Source organism: Pinus tabuliformis, chromosome X (genome assembly GCF_031772625.1).
Source record: "Pinus tabuliformis cultivar Carrire ecotype Pingquan chromosome X, CPIR1, whole genome shotgun sequence".
In the NCBI taxonomy this organism is placed as follows: domain Eukaryota; kingdom Viridiplantae; phylum Streptophyta; class Pinopsida; order Pinales; family Pinaceae; genus Pinus; species Pinus tabuliformis.
Window position 1 is genome coordinate 1,537,913,327 of NC_142308.1, and position 14,742 is coordinate 1,537,928,068.

A 14,742-nucleotide genomic window follows, 5' to 3' on the forward strand; every position below is an offset into this window, starting at 1 on the left:
CTTTAGAATTGTCATGTCTAAATCAAATTGCTTATACCTAGAAACTACGGGCCTACGTTGCGAACAAAAACAAAATTGCGAATGGAGGTTGGAATGTTATTTTCAACATAAAACATATGATACACAAAAGCTAAAGAATCGTTTTTTTTTTTCGGGGGAGGGCGAATCCCTTGAAGAAGCTATATAAGTCTAATGAAAAAGCTATATAAGTCTAATTACAATTGTACGTAGTACATCATATGCTGCAGCGCAATCTCTGCAGGATTCGATACCGCTCGGGGGGCGTGAAAACCGATTGCCCCGACCGTCCCAACATACACTCATGTGTAAAAGCTAAAGAATCGTTATCGATAAGCGAAACCAAAGGAGGAGGCGCAGGCGTGATGGGCCAATTCAATTCCATCGACCATGGGCCATGTTTCCAGGAACAATCGCACGACGATTCAATTTTCTTTGTTTTTTTAAGTTGTAACGCAACATCTTGGAAATGGCGTGGGTTTAAAAGTCAACTTGGACTCATCCACCTAAGGTTGAAATAGGACACCTTCAGTGAAATATAAGAATGTTACGGAGTATGTGAATAATTATTCCAATATTACTCTTAACTTTTTGGTGACGCACAATCAACTTTTGGATGTAAAGAAAAGTAAAAGAAAAACATAAATATACTTTCAAATTATTTTCCATCTTCATTTTTATGGATGGTATTTATGTGAGTTAAATAAATTATTTAACACTCACTCTAACTAATAGATGTGTTATAGGCCATTTTGTCACAATCAACCTAAAAGCCTTGAAAACCAGATCAATCAACATCCATGGACACGTTGTAATAATCCCTTTGCGAAACCTTAAGCAATTTTCTCCAAAAAGTCCGAGTTTCTAGGTCTATTTGCTCAAAAACCATGATTTTAGCCTTAACGCACTCATCATGCATCTCCACTTGTGTTGGATGCAAGTTTCATAACTAAGAATTTGCATTGATCAGTGCAGATTATTCCATTCTGCAGGTGCGCTAATTCTAGAATTTTAGGAAAATTAAGAAATATTTTTGAACCTTCTCCTTCCAGAAGCTTATAAGGTGGTTTTAACCATTTAACATGGATATAGATCTCGAATTCCTATATAATCCTACTCTAGTGATCTTATCACTTATCCATTGAGCTTATCCTCCCTCATAAGTGGATCTCAAGCCTAGATTGGTAAATCCTAAACTACCATGTTTATCTTATAAATCTATTGTCACCCATGGAGTCTGGGTTGGATTTTTGAGATTGCTAGTGCCCTCATGCTCTTGCTTTGAGCTTAAGGAATCTTCATCCATTTGAATTAGGGTTGGGTGTGAAGGTTTTCTTTGTGGCAAGGAAGGACAAGACAATTAGGGGGATATCTACAAAGTTAGCTTTTATATATGGTTGTAACTCTCTACTTTATTCATTAATACAAAGAGCACTCTGTTTTCTTATACTTGTGTCATGTTGATCCTTATGTAATTCAATGCCATGTTGACTAATTTAATAGAGATATTGGATTATGCTATGTGGATATTGTAGTTTCTTTTCTTCCTTTAGTCATTGTTTTGGGTTCCATTTATAGCGCATGGAGCTAGGATTGGAGTATATAAACGAAGAGAAGAGACAGAGTTACTATAGATTCCAGGTAGGCCTGTTTTCTGTATTCTAATCTCTCTAAGGAAAACTTAGATATTTTTTTCCTATGTTGTTCTAGATCATACCACTAGATCTAGGGAGTTCATTTTTGTCTACAGAAGTGAATTTTCCATATAACAAATTCGTGACCAAATTGGGGATCAATATTTCCCTTAGTGGTTTCCATGGCCTTAACATTTTTTCACCTTTCAAAGCGACTTTAATTGACTTACTTAGACAATAATTGACCTCAGGAAAACACATTTTTGAGCTTGGTTGGGTTTCTTGTGTCATGTTTTGACCAAACTTGCCCCAACACACTCTCTGTTCTAAGATAGAGGGCCCCAACACAACTTCTCTTCTCTGGAACTACACTATAGTGCACTAGTGTCTGTTTTGCATATGCACTGATACTGTAGGATGTAAAGATTTTCATTTATTTTCCTTTCTCTTCATTCTGCTTTAGTCCAGAAGGTTTTATTGAGTCTTTGAATTTGTTTGTGTCTCTGTAAAGCCATCATTGTGTATAAATTTGAGTGTGATTACCTTTGGCCACCAATTGACTTTGAGTGTGATTTCCTTTTCATGAGAGTTTGTTTGATTTTTCTTTCTTCTTATCAATTAGATTTGTGAACACTTGGCTTCATTGTTGATTGGTTGAAAGGAGTTTTCATATTGTAGTTCCAGTCTGTGTGAATTCTTTGATCAATCATCTAGCTGCATTTCATTTTCATTACATTTAAAAATTAAGAGAAAAAGAAAAGAAAACTTTCATTATTTGTATCATATATAGTTTTGAATTTAAATTGGAGCAGTTGCATTAAAAGATCTACTTAGGAAGCTTTGTTTGTTGCATTATTCTTTGTTTTTTCCCTCCCATAGATAGATTTTCATTGAAAATAAAAAAGTTCTTGTTATCATAGTGGTTGCATCATATGGAATTTAGGTGAACTCGTATCATGATCCTTGAAATTGAAACATAATTGAAGATCAACTTCTAAAATTTACTTAGTCAATGTAAGGAGAATTTGGAACATTAACAACACACATAGATGCCTAGGCTAGAGATGTTTTCCGACATCTTTAAATGTAGGATCTGTTGTTTCTTGTCTTTGTTACATTCTATGGTAGTCGGTATTCCACGCATGTAATTATATCAAATCGTTCTCCACATACTCTTGGGTATATCGGATGATGCTCCATGTATGAAAAGTATATCAAAATACTTCCTATTGTGCATGACACATCAGACAACACTACTATGGACTATAATTCCACGTACCTCAAAGTATATTATACTTGGAAGTCCCCATTTGGTTGTTATCCTACCACAGGTAACTGAATTGGCCGCCTTGTTTGCTGTGATACACTAAACATAGAATTCAATGAGATTGCTTACATGTATTGGAAATAATATATTGCAGTTCACAGTAACTTGGTAAACCCTTTTTCCTAGTTACCCTTTTTGTTTTAACTGTGTCTTTAATTTCTAAAATCAATTAATTAACCATGGAACAATACTCTCGTCATTCTACATTTTACTCCTTAGTGGATCTTAGGTTGAGACTAATGGCAAGATTTCTTGAGTCTACCAGTCAAGGAAAGTTGGAAACCCCTCTAATGTGAATCTTGGTTATTTTCCTTCTTTTGAAAATATTTGAGCTTCTTATATGGCAACATTGTCCCTTCCATGATTTACCATTGGTTTACCAATTTAGTTGTTTTTGGCCTCCTTGGTTCCAAATGTGCAAACTTCTTCTCAACCAAGTATTCCTACACTTGAACAACATCAACCTAAAGTTTATCCTAGAATTGACCCTTTTCCTTTTTCGCATATTGTTTCTCCATCCCTTTCTTCCTCCTCGCTTAGTGAAAGTCTTGATTCTAGTAATTGGGAAGCTAAGAAGAAGAAGAAAAGGATAAAGAAGAAGAAGCAAAATAAGTAGGTGGAAACCAAGCAAGCATTGATGTGAATGCACCAGTAATGTTGAGAAACCTTCAAATCCACATAGAGTTAAATTCCCTTGCATACTTTGTAAGGGTGATCACCTTCTTAGAGATTTCCCTAGTATTCCACAGGTGTCAGAAGTGTGGTCCATAGGCTCACTTCAACACTTGTCAATGACCTCTAAAGATCATGCTGGTGATAAATCATCTACTAGAAATAGTATGGTCCACGGAAAAAAGGGTAAAGTTAAGTTTCCCTATATTTATGTGAAGGAAATCATTCTATTCACCTTTGTCCTTATATGGATGAAGCCTCAGAAGTATCAAGAAACCTTACAACTTCTTAACCACGAATTCCAGTTGGTTATCATAATATTTCTCCTAATCCTCGACTAGTTGATGAAGTAACTAACTTGAATCTATCTTCATTGAATCTCACTCTCTCTAAATGTGAATCCCATGAGTCCATTCCAAACCAACTATTGGTTGAGGAAGTGGTTGACCTAATTTTACCTTCAGTCGATCACACCTTTTCCATAAAGAGTGAGAATCATACCACTCAGTCTCTTCTTGTTTCTTCTGATTCTACCAAACAAGGGGGCATTTATCCTGTTGTCATAAAAGTCCCTTCAAGTAATGAGGTATTTCATTTGATTGGAATCAATTGAAAAAATCTCGTTTCCCTTCTTACATGCCTTTCCAAATCAGAGTCGAGGCTTGTGATAAAATCATCCATTTCACTGTTATAGATGAGGGAGCTTCTTTCGGGCTAAATATTTACACTATTAACTCCTAATGTTAAATTGTTAACCAGGGGGTCGTAGACTTAGAGGTGCAAGCACCAAAAATGCAAGATTGGAGACTAGTCTAGCCTAATCTAAAGTTGGAGACAATATGAGAAAAATAAAACAAACTACAGGAAATTACCACTAAGGATTCACCACTAGGACACATAAATAACATGTGCTATAAAGGCTCAGATCATAGTCTTTCATGTGTGATCAATCGTGAGTAGCTTACTTCAGTTTTTCTATCCTTCAATGGATTCCTGTAATGGTTAGCTAAGCTATGAGAAAACCAAATTAAACTAAATAAAACAAACTACAGGGAATGTTAGATATCACAAGAGTTGTCACTTAATGGCACATGCAGGTGAATGGTGAGATCTCTTGTCTTAACCTTTCTTATTCTTTAAAATAGAAAACAATAATTCTAACATACAACCCGAGAAATAGAGTTTGCAAAGAAATTTATGATACTAGATGCATGCAAACAAAGCAAATAATAATAAATTAAAATTAAAAATACAATGAGTAGCATATTACCAATCTTGAGGGGCCCTCTCAAGCTGGAAATTGCTACTAGATGCACTTCAAATGAAATACAAGGATGCACCACAAATTTGGAATCAATCACCTTCCATATATTGAAAACTAATTTCAAATTACAACAATGAAATCATAACTCTCTTCCTCCAGTACAAAAGAATGATCATAAGGACCAAAAAAATTCCCTCTTCTCACAGCCCTATGGGGCTTATTTATACATTAAGTCCATGGAGGAATGGATAAAACTGAATTCCCTCAACTCAGATTTTGGTTAAAACCATTTTACAATTTTTAGAATGAAATCTCAAAAACCTGGGTTTTTATGCAGAAATTACAAATTTGGCTCAAAGAACCTTTGATATCTCTCTATCCTTTGTGAATTTTTAAAACCATTTTTGGGCTTTGTATCTGGCTATGCTTTATTGAAACCCATATGGCCGTTTGGAAATATCGTTTTCCATTTACACGAAAATCGAGGCACAAGTTGGCAGTTTGAGATTTTTACTTTTTCTTTTGCATAAATATTCCCCTCGAGCTGGAGGTCCACACATGTGATATGGGTTAATCATGATTTAGGTATCCACATGTCGACATTGTTCCCAAAACAACCCATGTCCCCAATTTTCTTCTAGAAACTTCCAAAATTTTGACTTTAATTCAGTACCAGATGAGCACAGATATAGGCACCAGATGAGTTGGAGTACCAGACTAACTGTAGGAACATGTTGCTTGGACATAGAAACATATAATTAGACCATCATAAACAAAAATATTGTATAATAATAATTTTAATCACTAAAAATATGGAAAATTATGTATTAACCACATAGGATGAATAACAAGAGATAATGGAGGTTTATGGTGTAATTAGGGATATATTATTGATGAAATGCAAGGAGAAGGTGTAATGGTGAGCGCATTTATATAGCAGAAAATATGACAAAACTGGAGCCCAACACTCCCCCAAACCTAAGGATTTGCATGTCCTCATGCAAACAAGGTGAAGAACTTATGATACTCTACTTATAGATTTATGTGACATTGTTTCTTTTGTGTAGGTGTTGGTTCTTGTGGAGCAACACTTTGGAAACTGCCACAGATGGAGGACAAGCAATGGATAGGGTATTAGAGTGATGGTGAATGGTGGTCGTATGAACTTGGACGTCTTTATACTCTGTATCTTACATCAATTTTAAGACCAATATTTACTTTGTGGTTCTTTGTTTGGATAAGCAACAATGATTTCATCCTCTTTAAGATGACTTAAGACACTATGTTGCTTTGTATTTGTATACCACATATTTCCTTTTCATTTCTTGGTCTTATCATCAGAGTATATTGTTCATTATGACAAGTGGAATGAAGATGGAGGGTTTACTGAGTAGTTGTGATAATTCATAGTGGAGTGTGGAGTGGGTAATAGTGGTTATACATCATGTTTTCCAAGTTCTTAGTAAATTAAAAATATTTGTACTAGTTTTACCTCAAGTTACCTTTGCTTTTAATTCTAATACATGTTGAAGTGGAAACTATGCAGAACATGATGAAATTTCTGTAGAATCATGATGTGGAATGCTATAATTTGAAGATGAAATGGAGCAAGGTTAAGAACTTATGGAATTTGATGAAAGCCGAAGAGAACAAAAGTTGATCCACTGAAGAGAAAAAGAATTGGTTGAAGATGCTAGAGATACTACTAGGAATTTGAAGATCTGTAAGGGATCTGAGGATCTCTTCTCCCCCAAACACAAGAGTTTTCATGTCCTCACGCAAACTACTAAAAAAATTTCTGATACCAATTTGAGAGCTACTAAGAACAAAATCTAAGCACTGCTAATAAATTCTGAGCCCAAAATTTAAGAGTGCTAATCCTGAAAACATAGAAAGAAGATCATAAGATCATGAAAATACAAATTGATCATAATCATGAATTACATCTGATGCCACATTCTTTTAAAATTTCCAATAAATATTTGATGAAAATTAGCATGAATGCATGAAAATTGAGCAGTTTTCAAAAATCACTTGTGACTATTCATCTTCTATGCATAACCAAATTTTCTATTTTATAGCAGAGATTTCTATTTCCTTGCTTATACAAACTTCATCAAAATATTAGCAACACTTATGATCAGAGAGTCTTGTATAAATGAGAGTAGGGATTTTGTTCTTCTCCTTCGGAAAGGAAAATAAAAGAGTATCAACAGTCTCAACAAATGAAAACCCCATAAGAAACCGGTCAACCCTTTTTCGCTCTCAAAAGATTTACAGTCATTCAAGTAATAAAGATAAATTTCGAAGTTGAGTATATTAGGCTTCTAAGATCATGGTCCCACTCTTAAGTTAATACATCTTAGATATAGTATGAAAAACTAATGATAAAGGACTCAAGGTTACCTTGAGACCATTCTTTAGCAACAAATTTATGGGGTTCATTCTTACCCTTGAATTCATCCACCCGTGCTTATTTTATTGTAACACTATAGAGTCACCATCATACATGTAGCCAACAAACCTTGGTTTGGTTGACACTTCTTTAGGCAGAATGCCCCATTTCCCTCAAGTGTCCATAGCCACGATGGGTTTGCCTAGTGGTATCATAGGTCATTCCCCATTGCCAGTAGGTGTCCATAGCCTCGACATGTTAACCTCTTGAACCTATTTTACACTAAAGGCTCTAGTCCCTTGTTTTCTACCATTTTAGTTTTAGATTGTGGTCATTGATTTTGCAATTGGTATATGGGGGAGCGACTTCAGAAATCCCCTTAAAGGCATAGGATGACACCTTTCAGAGTGACTTAGATTACCTGCATAATGTCTTAGATGCATAAGGTACTTATAGATACTCAAAGGACATAGCATGAATAAGTCATTTTTAATGCGAGATGGATGAGGCTGCCAAAGAATAACCAAAATACACCTAAAGTTCTACTAATAAGAATTTTCATGTATGCTTTCACCTTTAAGGTAGTGTTCCACTATGAGTAGAGACTTCATCAACTCTCTTGCAAGTCATAATAAGTATGCTCTACTGACCAACTTTGAGATTAGATCAGGTTGTACTAGCTACCTATGGGCCCCATAATACAAACTTTTAACTTTATATAATCCCATGGCATAATTAAAGACAAGACTATGAGTTATTGCTATAAATGATATGAAATTATGTATAGAGAATGAAAAGGAAATCTCTTGAAAATGATTTTTTGTGACAAAAATTATATGGTTTGATAATTGAATTCTTTTCTTTCTAGTTTTGCATTATTAATGATTACCTAAACTGGAAATTTCTTCGAGGAAAATAGTTTAGAAAAATAGTACAACAAAACTAATAAAGGTTAAAGTGTAGTCTTTAGAGAAACCAATTTTAAGAAAGTAATAGAAGAAAAAGGATTCAGTTGTTCCAAAGCAATATTAGGTAACAAAATATCAGAATAAAAGACATTTTAACGAAGCAACAAAACCAAAGAAATACAATTAATTCCCTGAAGTAGTCATGAAGATGTTCTCCCAATCCAGTTGAAAAGATAATGCCTGCAAAATTCCAATAAATCGACATGGCCTATTTTATTTAAAAAACTTGGAAAAATATCTATGAAATGAAAACATATTAACAATTATGGGAGAAACAATACTCCCTTAAGATTAGTGTATCAGCTTGACAGTGCTAATTATTGTAGAAGACATAAAAATGGCGCTACACCAAACTAACAACTATATGCAACATTTATTTTCTTATTTACTATCCTACCTAACCTAAGAAAGGGTCCCTTTTCAAGTATATGAATACTTCCATTGAAGCCACATGTGTAAAAATATTATGGATATACTCACATTCAGGTTTGAGTGATATACTTTAATACATACCCAAACCTAAGGAACCAAATGAATTGAATAATAGGATGTAAATAGTTGTCGAAGAAGAGAGTGGTGGCTCAATCTGATTGTTGTCTGGAACCACTGTTCAATGTAATATTAATTTAGAGCACTCTGCATATCTCCCCCTATCATGCCACACAAATCATGTTCTTTCGAATGGTTTGTCTCTTGGGTGCATACTAGATGTGGAAATATGCATGTCAAGAACTCCTCGATCTGAGGTCCTAGTAGTTTCTCCCCATTGAATGATTCTTTAGTCTCCTCTACAGGTTGGCGATCAAAGGAGGCTTCTATATCTTCTTGTGGATGTAGCTCATGGAACTCTTATGTTGGCTTGAGGGGGCTTGGACCCAGGTTCAGAGTTAGCTATGCTGCTAACCAACAAAACCCTACACTACCGATCCTTTCGGAAACAATCTGCTTAGCACACACTGCAGTCTCACCCGAGGCAGCATCAGGGGATGCTAAAACAAAGTTTTTGCATCTAGAAGGCTATGTGGTGTAGCAGAGATGTATATCCTTAAATTATGGCCCTATCTTGCCTTCACGAACCCTTATCTTCGGAATCACAGATTTACAGTGATTTCTACTTAATTAGATCTACAAGCTTCGCTTAAGTTTTCTAACATGCATAAGTTACTAAACCAAATTAGATCTTGAATCTTCATGATGCAATTAAAGCATTATAACAGAGAAATCAATCATAACTAAGCATAAAGACACATAACATATAAATAAACGCAGAACACACAGATTGTCTTCAAAATTGCTTTATTACTTCAGCTTTTCAATACATACACATCTTATGACCTTGTGCACACAACAACAGGGGCTTGTGCACTCAGCTTTGGACTTACCAAGGTCTCCGCACACTCAGTTGCAGGAGCCTTCCCCTTCGCCAAAGTACATAATTATAGACTCAAAATATTACTTATCAACTATCCATCATCATAGAACTGAACTTTCTAATGACTCCTATATGACTCCCTTTTATATCTTTTACATTACATTACCATGGTCCATGAACCATGGGAGGAGTTCATTGTAATGTCAAAACAACCCATCCCTTTACAAAATAAGGGTCTTTTACCATCCCAAAATCCCCTATGACTCTTAACATTATGCACGCTCTGCTCCTCAAATTGCGGAGACTTTACAATATTAAAATTTTTTACTCAAAACTTATACAAACTTAGACCTCAGGATCCCAATCCCAACATCTTGTTTCTCTATCACTTCTGGAGACACAAATAGGTTCTTGACTGCTGCCCATATTTTTTCTTTCTAAGAGGCAGAGATTGAGATCCCAACTGTTGCTAGGATGGAGAGAGTTCTTCCAAACTCTTGATCATCTTTGAGTCCTTGTTGCTAGTTGATGGGTCCTATTTCACACATGGATTAGTGTGTGTGGGGGGGAGGCGCGGGGTTTTTATAGTACCCAAGAACTTTTAAAAATCCTAGATAATTGAAAAGGAAACACACATAAAACAAATGCAAGCAAACCAATCATGTACTCGAAGCACCACCATGCTACTAAGACCCTACTGTCACCAAGTTATCTGTTCACACAAGTTAGGATTCTCTTCTTTCCATGAATCAATCTAAATAAAAACACACTTGCAAAGAAAAATAAGGAAAAATGAAGCTTTGGATCCTACCTTTAATTCTACGCATATGAAAAAGAAACTAGAAAATCAATTAGAGACAACTAGACTTTGGAGAAACCCCACCATAGTGGATGTGTGCCTCTTCACTCACGTCTTACCATACACTCTCCACCCTCTAGTTTCCCTACAACTAAGATCACATAGAAAACTTGTGAAAGAAACTATGCTCTAATCCCTTTAGCACCTCCTCGGCAACGACGCCAAAAGTGTCGGGCTAAATATTTACACTATTAATTCCCAAAGTTAAATTTTCAACCACGGAGTCGTAAACTTCAAGGTGCAAGAAAAACAAATGCAGGATTGGAGCCTATTCTAGCCTAATCTAAAGCTAGTGGCAACATGAGCAAAATAAAACAAACTGCAGGAAATTACCACTAAGGATTCATCACTGGGACATAAAAATAAATTGTGCTATAAAGGCTTAGATCATAGACTTTCATGTTTGATCAATATTGAGTAGCTTACTTTAGTTTTTCTGTCCTTCAATGGATTCCTGTAATGGTTAGCTAAGCTATGAGAAAACCAAATTAAACTTGTCTCCCCAAACTTCTAGCCTGCTCCCGACGTTGTTGCTGAAGATGGGCTCATGCTAGGTCTTACTCCTTAGGCTTCATGTTGGCTTAGTGCTTTAGTCTTGCTTCTGGGGTGGTACTCACTTTACTTACGCTTGACGGGCAGACTTACTTACGATCCAAGGACATGGAGGTTTTACACGATCTTATTAACTTGGATATTCTTAAATAAAACAAACTACAGGAAATGTTAGCTATCACAAGAGTCGTCACTTAATGGCACATGTAGGTGAGTGGTGAGATATCTTATCTTAACCTTTATTGTTCTTTAAAATAGAAAACAATCATTCTAACATACAACTTGTTAATGTAAGTATCTGCATACTTCCATCAGGGATCAAATTTTCTCTTTGCATTTTCATTTTAGGGGTCTCATACTGAAAATTCTTACATCATTTCATTAGGTCATGTCAAACTGATCCACTGATGGTTGTCTTCTCTTCAGAAAATCTAATTTCTCCCTCATAGAGTATACTTGCTGACCCTTCTTCAGGTTGTCTTCAGTTATGGTTTCATGGTCAATTTGCAATCATGCTTTCATTAGGTCATAGGGCATGTTTCATTAGGTCTTAGGGTTTCATTTCCAAGGTCAAGAGCCTGATTTAAAAGTGTAAATAAAGGGCAGCAAGGGTATGAGGATGATAAATAAGTCAAGTATGATGGCTAGTAGGCCATAGCCACTACATAATTATCTTTTAAACTAATGTATTTTTCACCTAAAAAACATGTTTTTGAGGTGAAAGCAGAGTATTTTGAGTTAATTTGTATTTCTTATGTAATTTTAAGTTACTTTATGTAATAAATGATCCCGGCTGCACCAAAGCATCTCTCCTTGCTGCAAGACAAAGAAACACTGCAAAAATCAGTTCAAGTTGAGCATTATCCACCTGAAAAGAAAACAAGAAGGAAAGGCATTAAAAACAGAGTTTTGAAAAAGGCCAAGAAACATTAGAAAGTGGGATTTCAAATGAAAAATCAAAATTTACTCCTATATAAGGCCTCGCATTTCATTTTCAAGTTAATCATTCTAATTTGGCAAGAAAGGAGTCAAAAAGTGACAAAAAGAGGAAAGGTTGAGTGATTTTTGGGAAAAGGAGAAGTGGTTATGTGCTTATGGAGGGTGGCGTTGTGCGTTTGGAGTAGTGGTGAAGTGGTACTGCGCTTCTACAGTCTGGTGTTGTGCATTTGAGGCAGGAGGGTTGGCGCTGCACATTGAGAGGTTGGCGCTATGTGTTTGGGCTCGGTGCTACGTGTCTGGAGGTTTCCGCAATGTAAATCTACACTGCACTGCACGATGAGGAGTGGCGTTGCGCGTCTGCGAGTTGGCACTGCGTGTTGAGCAAAAGGTCCAGAAAGGCCTCAAACTTCAAAAGAAAGCTTCAAGATTGCCCTCCTTCCCTTCGTACAAGTAAGTTTTCCTCCCATACTACATTGTTGGTTTGAAATCAAAATTTTAAAAATAATTCCCCATGGCGAATGTGAAACCCTAAATTCTCCCTTGGTTATGCCTAAACCCTAAACCCGAATTATTCCTCCTATCACCTATCACTAAAACTCTAAACTCTTTCCCTATATCATTCCATAACATTCACATCCCTTTCTCCCTCTTCCCAAACACCAATATCTAAAATAAACCAAGCCCTCCATTTCACTTTCATAATTCATATCCTTCCCTTCCTTTTCTAGTCTACCAAGACACCTCATAAGGTCATCTCCCGTACCCTCATTCCTAAATCATTCTTGCTCATTCTCTTTATCCCTTTTCTTGGAGTGTACAACCTCAAACCTTGCAAACATGGACACAAAGGACAAAGATTATGAGGAGGAGGAAACAGTGGCAGCGAAAGCATGGCAGATGAACCTCAGCGTTAGAAAAAACCACATAAGGGAGGTAGACATATTAGAGGGGCATAAGGAGATTGTTTTCAGCTGATAGGCAATTGTTTGCTCCACAGGATGTGGAAGGGACCTTGCCTTCTTCATCAACTCATAGGCAAATGCTAGCTCCATAGGATGTGGAAGGGGCTTTGCCTTCTTCATCGACACAGCAGGTACAGGTGCAACAACTACACAAAGGGAAGAAAAATATGACGGAGGAAAGTTTTGATGATGAGGAGAAAGAGAGGGACTTTGATTTGATAGAGCATGATGAGCCGGAGCATCGTTATACTCATCATGGCATGGAAATAATTGACTTAGAGGCTCAGGATGAAGAAACAATAAAGGACATTATCATACAGGAAAAGGAGGCTAAAGTCCAAGATTTGATGGATAATTTGGAGAGGGCCAAGTATGTCATCACATATTTGGAACTAGAGAACAAGCAGTTCAGCGACAAGCAAGTCCTCATGGAGCTGGAACTTCTCAAGGTAAAACGACAAGGTGAGAAGGAGGCACCGGTCACTTTGTCTCCTATTGAGAAGTAAATTGAGGATGATAGAAAGACTTGACTTGAGAGAGTTAATTTTCACCTAGAGAAGCTGTTGCAGAAGGCCAATAGGGATAACCAGATGATCAGGCACATGGCTTACCACTACAAGACCCGAAACAAAATTTGCAACATGAGGGTCAAAAAGATGAAAGCTAGGGTAAGGCGGGCTCTAAAGGGAAAAAAAGAGGAGGATAGGCTTAGGTTGCTTGCTGAAGCTTTCTTGGCTCATCAAGATGCTTGATGGTGGTGCTACTCACCAATTTTGGTTAGGTTTGGAGAAGATTTTGTTTTTTGCAAATTTTGGAAATTGCACACACAGAAAATTTGGCTGGCGCTGCGCTTTTCCTAGGGGCACCCAATGGAAAAATGGCTTGTATTTCTGGATTCAGAGCAATGATTACATTCACCCCATGGATTTTCTAAGTTTTTGGGGTAGAAATAGTCCATCGAAAGGTCAAAAAACACCCTAAAAATGACCTTTCTGCCACTTTTTGGACACATAGAAGCAGCCTTGGAGAATCAACTTTTGAGGGGTCAAATGAGCTTCAAATGAAGAAATTATAGGTGTTTTGGAAAGTATACTTGAATACCTTTCCAATGATCTATCATAAGCTCAATTTGGATGCCGGGAAGGCCTCCAATAGGGACCTGAAAGTGGCGCTGTGTGTTGGGCCATTGGCGCTACGTGTAGGGCAAATTTTGCACAAGATGACTATTTTTCTATGTTTTGAATGCATTCATGGATTTTCTCTAATGGAGGATGTTTTACTATGGTAAATGATGAATTGGCTTATAAATATGATGGATAATTAGTAGTAGAGGGTAGATTCATTAGATTAAAAGTCATTTTGAGCACAAATGAATCAGTTTCCTCACTTTTAGAGGCAGGTTGTTAAGATGCCTAGATTCCAATTTCTTGTTCAGTGTTGGTTAGATTAGATCCTCATCTTAGGGATTCGATGCCTAAGGATGGGAGGAGGTTGAATTCATGTCTATATCTTCTTCTTCTTTCTCATTGTAAAGGGTTGGATTCCGCTGGATGCTCAGACCTTGATTGTACATTATTTTGTAGTAGTTTAGCAGGACATTAATAAGAATTGCAGCTATTTTTATGGGATCCATGTGGTATGGAGTTTTAGTATAGTTTCTTCTCTTGTGATCATATTTTAGTATGTTTTGTGTATTTCGTTAATCATTTCATTGCTTCTAAGTGAATGCTTTCAAGTTGATAGGCAGAATTCATTACATCATTGCTTTGCTTTGGGAAAA